The sequence below is a fragment of the Salmo trutta genome, chromosome 1, assembly GCF_901001165.1.
Source record: "Salmo trutta chromosome 1, fSalTru1.1, whole genome shotgun sequence".
NCBI lineage: Eukaryota > Metazoa > Chordata > Actinopteri > Salmoniformes > Salmonidae > Salmo > Salmo trutta.
The window spans coordinates 13,904,656-13,917,241 of record NC_042957.1 but is presented as its reverse complement, the minus strand read 5'-3'; the positions used below and the strand labels follow the sequence as shown (position 1 = coordinate 13,917,241).

The 12,586-nt window shown below is 42.5% G+C and overlaps 1 pseudogene; it reads left to right on the top strand.

Annotated features, from left to right (window-relative positions):
* The first annotated feature begins 558 nt into the window (after positions 1 to 558).
* Positions 559 to 11,242, top strand: LOC115165782 (integrator complex subunit 9-like; annotated as a pseudogene).
* The last annotated feature ends 1,344 nt before the right edge of the window (positions 11,243 to 12,586 follow it).

The window sequence follows — 12,586 nt, the reverse complement described above, 5'->3', positions numbered from 1 at the left end:
CTGACCATGGTAAAATGTAGCAATAAGGCACGAGGGGGTGTGGTCTATAGCCAATATACCACAGCTATGGGCTGTTCTTACGTTCAACACAATGCGGAGTGCCTGGATACAGCCCTTAGACGTGGTATATTGGCAATATATCACAAATCCCAGAGGTGCCTTATTGCTATTATAAACTGGTTACCAAGTTATTAGAGCAGTAAAAAGCATTGTTTTTGAGTCATACCCATGGTATATGGTCTGATATACCACGGCTGTCAGCCAATCAGCATTCAGGGCTCGAACCACCCAGTTTATAACAGCTTTTTGCCACTAGAGGCCTCTATCACTATATGTGGGTAGTCCAGAAGTAAGACCAAAGACAGTACAGTAAGAAGATATGCAGAAACATTCGAGTCTAACAGTCGTCTCGAGCCAAACTGCGCATGTACTGACCTTCAAATCAAAGGCACTCCTTCGATATAAAGTTGTTTTTTACTCAAATCAAAACATGTCAGTTTGTCTTTTTCACGAGATTGGAGTAATAACATGTTGATCTACTTAATACCTTGGTTAGAATCTAGGTTGTGCCTATAGATTTCGAGAAAATTAACAACCAAGTAAGAATTATTCACTTCTCTCGTTGACTTCTAAAACCCCAAACCCCGGTCTGGTCTGCTTGGCATGTTTTGCAAGTTGTCCCAGAAGTCTCGCGATGTTGTGCCTCTGAGTTTAGAAACTCCAATGGTAAACTCGACGTTTGTGTCCACAATACTGACATGCTGAAGATTAACTTGATTTGTCATTATACTCGATAAATATGAAATTGGTGGGTTGATTTAACACGGGGAGGGGAGAATTTACCCCATAACTGATACACTATTTTTTGGTATGCTAAGTAATGTAGTTCATATGGCAAACGTTACTTGGCTAGGCTAGCTAACTAACGTTACAGTAGTTTTTTAAAAATTGTTTGTTGTTAGTCATGGCTGCCACGCTAGCTACCTATCATACATTTGCAAGTTTTTGAACACCGACAAGCCAGCAACCAATAATTGACAAGACAGTATCGCAGCGTTTTATTCTGTTGCATTTGCTATGCAAGTTGCTATTGTTGTTTTAGCTAACTTGTTATCATGCCTGTTGAGAGATGACATGTGTAGCATCTCTTCCTTTCAGCACTGTCTGTCAGGTCACCCCACACTGCCTTGCAATGTCCTAAAATTCAAATCCACCACAATCATCTTGGACTGTATACCACATCTGTGCTACAGTTTCTGCCTCTGGTACACAGGCGAGACGGAAGTGATGTTATCAAGAAGGCAGCTGTACATCCGCCACACAGCAGTATGCATCCTCTTTTATACTGTATTTCTTCCTTAGGTTGACGTTGCAAAGACATTTACTGTGAATAGACATATTTGCCCCAACAAGTGCCATGCCATGATGATGAGAGTACCCTGTATATTTTCCAACCCAAGGCTTTCCAAGCTCCCAGGATGGGTGTTTAAAGACAGCACGATTAACCTTGAGAAAGTATGAGGTCACTTTTTTTTTTGTCTAGTTTGAATTTATTCATGAATTGAGTTTACCAACATTCCTGCACACGTCTACCTTCAGAAGCTGAAGGAGTGTGCAGGGTGCGTTTTTGTGGACTCACAGCCAGAGTTCTGTCTCCCTGAGGTAATGTATACCTGGATATAATTCCAACCATCAACCTGTACATTAAATTAACCTGGGCACTAGAAGCCACTGTGGGTAACATCGCCTGATAATGTGGTGATATATTAGTCATGCTTTTCGCATCCTTGTCCATCCTCCTCCATCCTCCTCACTCAGAAAGAGCTGCTGGACTTGTCCACCATAGACATCATCCTGATCTCCAACTACCACTGTATGATGGCCATGCCTTACATCACGGAGCACACAGGCTTCACTGGGACTGTGTATGCCACAGAGCCAATGCTGTTGATCGGCAGGTAGAGAGGGTGACTTGATGTGACTAGAATCATCTGCGACATTCTAGAATCACCAGAATTGGCAACATTCCAGAAAAATGCAATTGACATTTTAAAAACACATTCTAGAATCACTTCGATTAGCATCATTGCAGGAAAATGTAATGATTCAAGAATGGGATTCTAGCAATTCACATTCTAAAACTATTAGAATGTCAACATTCCAGAAAAAATGACAAGGGGATCTTAGAAGGGATTGAATAAGCCTAAAAACTGTTCTGGATAGCATCTGGCTGATTCTACCTATCTGCCCTTAGACTTCTGATGGAGGAGCTGTTGAACTTCATGGAGAGAGTTCCCAAGGCCCAGTCTGCCACCTGCTGGAAGAATAAGGAAATCCAAAGGTGACCTGCCAGACCAATGCCCTGCACAAATTAGTTTAGGATATGTATTAGTTTAGGATTTGTCAGCTTATGTTATACTTGTAATTCACAAACTGAGAGCACACTATTTTCATGAGAAAAAGACATACAGAGACATTAATTTATTTTTAGGCTGCTTCCCAGCCCGCTGAAAGATGCTGTAGAAGTGTGGACTTGGAAGAGATGCTACAGTATTCAGGATGTCAACTCTGCTCTCAGCAAGCAAGGTGCAACTCGTGGGCTACTCGCAGAAAGTGGGAAGAAGTCTGTCTTGTGCACTATAATTCAAACACACATACGCATTAATTCACCTAATAACTGAAGCTAACGTGTGTCTTCTATCATTTCTCTCTCCAGGAGCTGTTTGGTGCCGTGCAGGTCACACCACTGAGCTCTGGCTACTCATTGGGTAGCTCTAACTGGATCATCCAATCACATTATGAGAAGGTTTCCTATGTCTCTGGCTCTTCCCTCCTCACAACACGTCCACAGCCCATGGATCAGAGCGCCCTGAAGAACAGTGATGTTCTTATTCTGACTGGCCTCATACAGATGCCAACCCAGATGGCATGCTAGGGGACTTCTGCAGTAACCTAGGTATGTGGTGTCCTGGTCCCAAGTCTGTTTGTGCTGTCTTGCCAACATCTATAGTCATTGGCTATATGTTCATAGCTCCATCAACAGTACAATTACCTAATCTTTGGAATCTTGCATAGTACCCATAAAAACACAGTGCATTCAAATTTGAATTCTAATGTAAGATAGAAGTGGAGACTAAAAACGTATAGAAACAGGTTTGAAATTGAATGTCTTTAAACAGGTACACATGAAACTAATTACAGGTTGACATATGGCGTTGTGTCTGACCAAACAGTCTATTGTGCTTGTAGCCATGACGATTCGTGCAGGGGGCAACGTGCTGGTGCCATGCTATTCCTCAGGGGTGATCTATGATCTCTTGGAGTGTCTTTACCAGTTCATAGAGAACGCCAACCTGGGCTCCACCCCCTTCTACTTTATCTCGCCTATGGCCAACAGCACTCTTGAGTTCTCACAGATTTTCGCAGAGTGGTGAGTTCCAGAGCCACAGAATTAAAATGATTCTACGATTCTATTTCTATGACCTGTGATTTTTGAGTCATCTGTGGATTTGACTACTGCTATCTCAAACAGGTCTCTTGTAAAATAGATTTTTTAATCTCACTAGCTTGGTTTCGATCCAATTGGTGAAATCCACATAAAGAAAAAATGCTAATTTCCCCACCAGTGGCGTTTCCACCAAACAGACTTGTTGCCGGATAAAAATCAGTGCGCGATGACATAGTGCACAAACAATGTACTTTTTAGCTGAAGTTTTCGTGTACTGAATAAAAGTAAACTCTACCAATAGTTTTTGTCACAAACTGTTAAATTAAATAGCAAATGTGCCTTACTCTGGTCTTGTATGTGCACTGTAGCCAACAGCTGGCAGATACAGTGCAGGTAGGCTAGTCTACATGATGACATTATTATGGATAAGAGACAGAATATTTTTATTTGTGAAACAGCAGTCAAGCATCGATCATCATGTCACAAGAATCAGACTCTCAATATTTATTGGAAAGGAGCATCAAGATCACCGTACACTTCACCACCCTGTGAAGTTCATCATAACTTATTTCATCTGAAGCTTAATAAACTGCATGGTTTCCCGAGTCCTAGTGGGAGGACCACACACCACATCATCGCCTGACTCCAAGTTTACGTCGATATGATAGTTCAATAAATCAATATATGATATAATAATTTCCACCGCCATTTCTCGTATACATTATACTGACACAAAAAGATCCCACCATTTCAAATGAACAAATTATCTGTCGGCATTTAAAAAATTGTACCGAAACTTCCTGTTTCCATCACAGCTGTGTCGTGATTTTTAAATTTTTTATATGGAATGACTTTACTCATTAAAACTGGGTGAAAACAGGGTGACTAACCTACAGTGCCCTCCATAATTATTGAGACAGTATTTTTTTCTTTTGTACTCCAAAATTTAAAATCAAATAATGACTATGAAGTTAAAGTGCAGACTGTCTACTTTAATTTGAACCGTTTAGAAATACCAGCAGTTTTTGTACATAGCCGCCCCCCCCCCCCCCCCCCCCCCCAATTTATGGGGTCAAAATGATTGGGACAAATTAATTTGTGTTTTAAAGTAGTAAAAAGTTTAGTATTTGGTCCCATATTCATGTCATTTAATGACTACATCAAGCTTGTAACGAAATTAATGGTAAATAATGTATTGTGTCATTTTGGAGTAACTTTTATTGTAAATAGAATGTTTATAAACTCTTCAACATTAATGTTGATGCTACCATGACTACTGATAATTCTGAATGAATCGTGGATAATTATGAGTGAGAAAGTTAGATGCATAAATATCATACCCCTAGATATGCTAACCACTCACCCTTACAATAACTGGGAAGGTTAGCATTTTTGAAGGGGATATAACCACGATGTGGACGACGATGTCTTGCTCCCAGACAAACGAAACTTCTTTGCTCACTTTGAGGACAATACAGTGCCACCGACACGGCCCGCTACCAAAACCTGCGGGCTCTCCTTCACTGCAGCCAACGTGAGTAAAACATTTAAACATGTTAACCATCGCAAGGCTGCCGGCCCAGACGGCATCTCTAGCCGCATCCTCAGAGCCTGCGCAGACCAGCTGGCTGGTGTGTTTACGGACATATTCAATCAATCCTTATCCCAGTCTGCTGTTCCCACATGCTTCAAGAGGGCCACCATTGTTCCTGTTCCCAAGAAAGCTAAGGTAACTGAGCTAAATGACTATCGCCCCGTAGCACTCACTTCCGTCATCATGAAGTGCTTTGAGAGACTAGTCAAGGACCATATCACCTCCACCCTACCTAACACACTAGACCCACTCCAATTTGTTTACTGCCCCAATAGGTCCACAGACAACGCAATCACACTGCACACTGCCCTAACCCATCTGGACAAGAGGAATATCTATGTAAGAATGTTGTTCATCGACTACAGCACAGCATTTAACACCATAGTACCCTCCAAACTCGTCATTAAGCTCGAGACCCTGGGTCTCGACCCTGCCCTGTGCAACTGGGTCCTGGACTTCCTGATGGGCCGCCCCCAGGTGGTGAGGGTAGGAAACAACATCTCCACCCCGGGGTCCCACAAGGGTGCGTTCTCAGCCCTTTCCTGTACTCCCTGTTCACCCATGACTATATGGCCATGCACGCCTCCAAATCAATCATCAAGTTTGCAGACGACACTACAGTGGTAGGCTTGATTACCAACAATGACGAGACGGCCTACAGGGAGGAGGTGAGGGCCCTCGGAGTGTGGTGTCAGGAAAATAACCTCACACTCAATGTCAACAAAACAAAGGAGATGATCGTGGACTTCAGGGAGCAGCTCTCTATCCACATTGACGGGACAGTAGTGAAGGTGGAAAGTTTTAAGTTCCTCAGCGTACACATCCCGGACAAACTGAAATGGTCCACCCACACAGACAGCGTGGTGAAGAAGGTGCAGCAGCGCCTCTTCAACCTCAGGAGGCTGAAGAAATTTGGCTTGTCACCAAAAACACTCACAAACTTTTACAGATGCACAATCGAGAGCCTCCTGTCAGGCTGTATCACCGCCTGGTACGGCAACTGCTCCGCCCACAACCGTAAGGCTCTCCAGAGGGTAGTGAGGTCTGCACAACGCATCACCAGGGGCAAACTACCTGCCCTCCAGGACACCTACACCATCCAATGTCACAGGAAGGCCAAAAAGATCATCAAGGACAACAACCACCCGAGCCACTGCCTGTTCACCCTGCTATCATCCAGATGGTGAGGTCAGTACAGGTGCATCAAAGCTGGGACCGAGAGACTGAAAACAGCTTCTATCTTAAGGCCATCAGACTGTTAAACAGCCATCACTAACATTGAGTGGCTGCTGCCAACATACTGACTCAAATCTCTAGCCACTTTAATAATTAAAAATTGGATGTAATAAATGTATCACTAGCCACTTCAAACAATGCCTCTTTATATAATGTATACATACCCTACATTACTCATCTCATATGTATATAGTGTACTCTATACCATCTACTGCATCTTGCCTATGCCGTTCGGCCATCGCTCATCCATATATTTTTATGTACATATTCTTATTCATTCCTTTACACTTGTGTGTATAAGGTAGTTGTTGTGAAATTGTTAGATTATTTGTTAGATATTACTGCATGGCCGGAACTAGAAGCGCAAGCATTTCGCTACACTCGCATTAACATCTGCTAACCATGTGTATGTGACAAATAAAATTTGATTTGATAGTTGTGTGTCTGACGTTTCCTTTATGGACAATTGACTTATTTATCACTGCATACTCTCACACACACAACCTATACGCACATCTGCAGCATATGCTCCATATTCTATTGTTATTTACAATAAGAGACTCCAAAATGACACAACATTTATTTACCATTAGAAACAGGGAACAAATACGTTTTACTACTTCAATAGACATGTTAATTTGTCCCAAAACTTTTGGTCCCCTGAAATGGGTGGACTATGTAGAGAAAGTGCTGTAATGTCTATATGGTTCACTTGATATGTATAAACATAGCCTCAAATGAAAGCTCACAGGCTGCATTTTAACCTCATAGTCATCGTTTCAAATTCAAACTTTTGGAGTATAGAGCCAAAAGAACACTTCGCTGTCCCAATAATTACAGTGGGCTCTGTGCATAAATGGGTTAAATTAAAACTTACTGTTGGTAGCAGACCTGCCGCTGGCCTGTGGAGATGTGACACCCAGTCTTTTCCCCTTTTCCTTATCTTCCGGAAGGCTTTGTCACAATAAGCAGTCTAAGGTCTACCTTCCAGAACCTCCTTTCCCTCACACTGAGGTAAGGCTGCTGGTCTTTAAATTGATTCGTTTTAAAGAGAGTTTCTGCCAATTGAAATTACATTGCACCATATTTTACAGTTTGATCTTTAATTTACTCAATCTATCAGAATTTTGAACACTGTTCTTTTGATAATTTAGCTATAGTTGTATGTTGGCCACCTCAGACACTTGTCTGTCTTTCTGTCTATGTATCTCTCAGTTGATCCAGACCAACAAGTTGAAGCACTACCCTAGTATCCATGGCGACTTCAGTAATGAGTTCCGGCAGCCGTGTGTGGTGTTCACCGGGCCCCCGTCTCTTCGGCGACGTGGTGCACTTTATGGAACTGTGGGGCAAATCCAGCCTCAACACTATTATCTTCACTGGTGAGCACAACTGTACCAGAACATGGCAAGTTTACCAACCATGGTAGTCTGTCCCTAATCTCAGAACCCAAAACCAAATCCTGCGCTAGCTAGTCTGTCACAAGAGACTTGACCTGTCATTAAAACTTTGTTCCATTGTTCGAATACCATTAGACTATATAAAACAGGTTAGATCCCAAGGTTCCAAATATGTGGTCTACTGAATGAACTACTGAACTATGAATGTTTTTTTTAAATGGTTCTATCTTACTCCCACAGAACCAGACTTCTACCTGGATGCGTTAGCCCCGTACCAGCCACTAGCCATGAAGTGTGTGTACTGTCCCATCGATACTCGCCTCAACTTCCACCAGGTCTCCAAGCTGCTCAAGGAGGTCCAGGTACTCAATACACATCTGGAACTTGTATAAGGAAGGCACTGCGATTATACATGTTTAGTTCCTTCAGAAAGTTCACACCCCCTGACTTTTTCCCCACATTTTGTTGTGTTACAGCCTGAATTTAAAATAGATTACATTTAGATTGTGTCACTGATCTACACATAATACCCCATAATGTCAAAGTAGAATTATGTTTTAGGCTCGCCATAACAAATTTATAAAAATTGAAAAGCTGAAATGTCTTCAGCTAATAAGTATTCAACCCATTTGTTTTGGCAAGCATAAATAACTTCAGGAGTAAACATTTGCTGAACAAGTCAGATAATAAGTTGCATGGACTAACTCTGTGTGCAATAATGGTGTTTAAAATGACTAACCCATCTCTGTACCCCACACATACAATTATCTGTAAGGTCCCTCAGTCCAGCAGTGAATTTCAAGCATATATTCAACAACAAAGACCAGGGAGGTTTTCCAATGCCTCGTAAAGAAGGGCACCTTTTAGTAAATGGGTAAAAATAAAAAAAAGCAGACATTGAATATCCCTTTGAGCATGGTGAAGTTATCACATACACTTTGGTCACTTCAAAGATACAGGCGTCCTTCCTAACTCAGTTGACAGAGAGGAAGCGAAACGCTCAGGAATTTCACCATGAGACTAATGGTGATTTAAAACAGGTTAATGGCTTTGATAGGAGAACTGAGGATGGATCAACAACCTTGTAGTTACTCCACAAAACTAACCTAAACGGAGTGAAAAGGAGGAAACCTGTACAGAATAAAAAATATTCCAAAACATGCATCCTTTTTGCAATAAGGCACTAAAGTAATACTGCAAAAAATGTGGTAAAGAAATTAACTTTTTGGCCTGAATACAAAGCATTATGTTTGGCGCAAATAAAACTCATCACTGAGTACCACTCTCCATATTTTCAAACAGGGTGGTGGCTGCATCATGTTATGGGTATGCTTGTTGTCTGCAAGAACTAGGGAGTAAAAAAAGGAATAGAGGAAAACATGGTTCAGTTTGCTTTCCAACAGACACTGGGAGATAAATCCACCATTCAGCAGGACAATATTTTATTAAATTGTATTTAACCATTATTTAATTAGGCAAGTCAGTTAAGAACAAATTCTTATTTACAATGACAGCCTACCAAAAGGCCTCCTGCGAGGACAGGGGCTGGGATTAAAAATATAGGACAAAACACACATCCCGACAAGCGAGACACCGCAACACTACATAAAGAAATAACATAAAAAGCAGGGCCAAATATAAACTGGAGTTGCTTACCAAGATGAGATTGAATGTTCCTGAGTTGCCTAGTTACAGTTTTGACATAAATCGGCTTGAAAATCTATGGCAAGACTTGGAAATGGCTGTTTAGAAATAGGGGAAAAAAGTACATCAACAACCAACTTGACAGAATTTTCAAAAGAATAATGGGCAAAGCTCTAAAACTTACCCAGAAAGACGCTACCAAAGGTGATTCTAACATGTATTGACTCAGGGGTTTGAATACTTATCTAATCAAGATATATTGGTGTTTTGTTTTCCATTAATAGAAAAAGGTTAGAATTTTTATTTCACTTTGACAGAGTATTTTGTGTAGATCATTGACAAAAGAATGACATTATCCATTTTAATCTCACTTTGTAACACAACACAATGTGGATAAAGTCAATAGGTGTGAATACTTTCTGAAGGCACTTCTCCCCTCGTTCTTCCTTTTTTCATCTTGGACTCTTTTTTTATTGGACTTTTTTGCCCATAACCTCCCCTCACAGCCTCTCCATGTGGTGTGTCCAGAGCAGTACACCCAGCCCCCCCCCCAGGCCAGTCCCACCGCTCTGACCTGATGCTGCAGCCCCCTCCCATGCCCTATCGCCGCTGCTCTGTGCTGGGCCTGCCCTTCAGACGCCGCTGGGAACGCATCCAGCTACTGCCAGAGGTAGGGCCTGTTGCAACACACTAGACTGGCATTACCATTCTCCCAAGTTTTGTTCATCACTCTCCTGTTTTGAGGAAGGCTGGAAATCGAGGCTAGCAATGCATTAACCCCTTATGGCCAAACGTAGTGTGGACTATATGGGGAATTGGGTTGTCGTTTAGGATTTGTCCAAACAGTCTCTAAACTCCTACCTGTCGTCCCTCTGCAGCTGGCCAAATCCCTAGTGCCCTCTGAGATCAAACCTGGCATCTCCATGGCAACCGTGTCTGCAGTTCTGCAGTCCAAGGATAACAAGCATACGCTACAGGTTAGTGTGTGAGAGTATGTATTGTTGAATAAGGAAATGTCAGACACACACACCACTAACTATCTTGTCTGTGTGATACCAGTTGGTTCTGAAGCCCCCTCCGCTGCCCCCCAGTAAAAAGAGGAAGCGTGTAGTGGAGGAGCCCCCAGAGGTGCTGGCACCCAAACCCCTGCTCAGTGGAGCTGTACCCCTGGAAACTTTCCTAGCCATGTTACATAAGGGGAGAGTGACACCTTCAAAGCACTGGACACTGATTGGCGTCAGCATTTCTGAAGAGATGGGGTTGATTTCAACAATATGGCGATAGCTCTCCTTTCAAGCTTCCAATTGGCTTAGGAGAGATTCGGCCTTACAATTCAGTCTCTTCATATATGCAAACATGTAGTTAGGCTTACGGTTAATTATTTGGTGTCCTGTTCCCTGCCAGCACGGCATCACAGAAGTGAAGGTGGAGGAGACTGCAGAGGGCCACATTCTGCACCTGCAGGCTGAAGACACTCTGATCCAGTTGGAGGAGGACGGGACTCACATGGTGTGTGACAACAACGAGCTGCTCCGCATCGCTCTCAGGGATCTGGTGCTGCGCTTCCTCATGAAACTCTGAACCTTAACCCCCTAACTCTGACCTCAACGCCACCGCTTCCATTCTTCCATGTGCGTGTTTGAGATTGACTACATTAGTCAGCGACTACAGAATGACTGTTCTACAAATCTGGCTCGCATCCTGAATGACTTCTTATTATGATTGACCACAGTTCAGTTAGCTGATTTACCAATCTCAAACACGCACTTTCCCAATCATTGGAAGTGGCTTTCTCTACTTGTCTCCTCTCATTTGTACAGCGAGTGATGTCATTTTTGTTTTGTCTTTTATGTAGATAGTGCTTTTTGTAATATCAATGTGTAAAATAGTATTTTGTAATAAACTACATTTAGGAAAAAAGTGAGTCACTTATCAATTTGAGAGAAGAAAATGTCCATTCCCAATATTCAAATCCTTTCTGAAAAGTCCTGTATTCAGTAGAAAATGTACACTGTTCATTCTAGTCCAGAGAATGCTGGTGGGAGGAATTGTAGGACAGGCTCATTGTCTTGACTGGAATCTAATGCAACAGAGTCAAATGTTTCCATGCATTTGGTACAAGTCCAATGATTACATTCCAGCCATTATAATGACCCTGTCCTATAGCTCCTCCCACCAGCCTGTTCTAGCCTCTCGGGGAAAAGCAACAAAAGGTGAGAAGGCGATTGTTTATTCCACCAAGGAGTAAGTGAAGATGCTTAACAGAAGTCATTTGGGGAGATTCCATTATAATTGATCATTGCAGTTCCTGAATACTGCCACTTGGAGGCCATGAAAACCAGCTTGGTCATGCTCCCATAGTGCACTGCTAGAGACTAGGCTCCATTTAGTCAAAATACATCACTTCAATGCCAAGGTGTTACAAATACTTCAGCCTAATCTTCTACATTATGCATTACTTCCACAATTTACAGGAACAATTCAATCTTCATTTCACAACAATTGTTATAGCTTAAACGCTCTATAATCACATTTTATTGGTCATGCACACCAGCTTGGATGCACCTGCACCGTCTCCATGTTCTAGATGGTAGTAGGGTGAACAGGCTGTGGCTTGGGTGACAAATCCTTGATCTTCTTGGCCTTCCTGTGACCCCGGGTCCTGAAGGGCAGGCAGTGTGCCCCCGATGATGCGTTGAGCTGACCGTACCACCCTCTGGAGTGCCCTGCGGTTGCAGACGGTGCAATTGCTGTACCAAGCGGTGATACAGCCTGACAGGAAGCTCTCTATGGTGCATCTGTAATCTGTGAGGGTCTTAAGGACCAATTTTAATTTCTTCATCCTGAGGTTGAAGGGGAGTTGTTGCTTCACCACTGTCTGTGTGAATGGACCATTTCAGATTGTCAGTGATGTGCAAGCCAAGGAACTTGAAGCTGACCAATGCCACATTCCTTCAGTAAAATTTAGAACCAGGAACAGATATAGCCCGTGGTTCATGCCAGACTTGACTGCCCTTGACCAGCACAAAAACATCCTATGGCATACTGCATTAGAATCGAATAGCCCCCGCGATATGCAACTTTTCAGGAAAGTTAGGAACCAATATACACAGGCAGTTAGGAAAGCAAAGGCTAGCTTTTTCAAACAGAAATTTGCATCCTGCAGCACAAACTCCAAAAAGTTCTGGGACACTAAAGTCCATGGAGAATAAGAGCACCTCCTCCCAGCTGCCCACTGCACTGAGGCTAGGACACACTGTCACC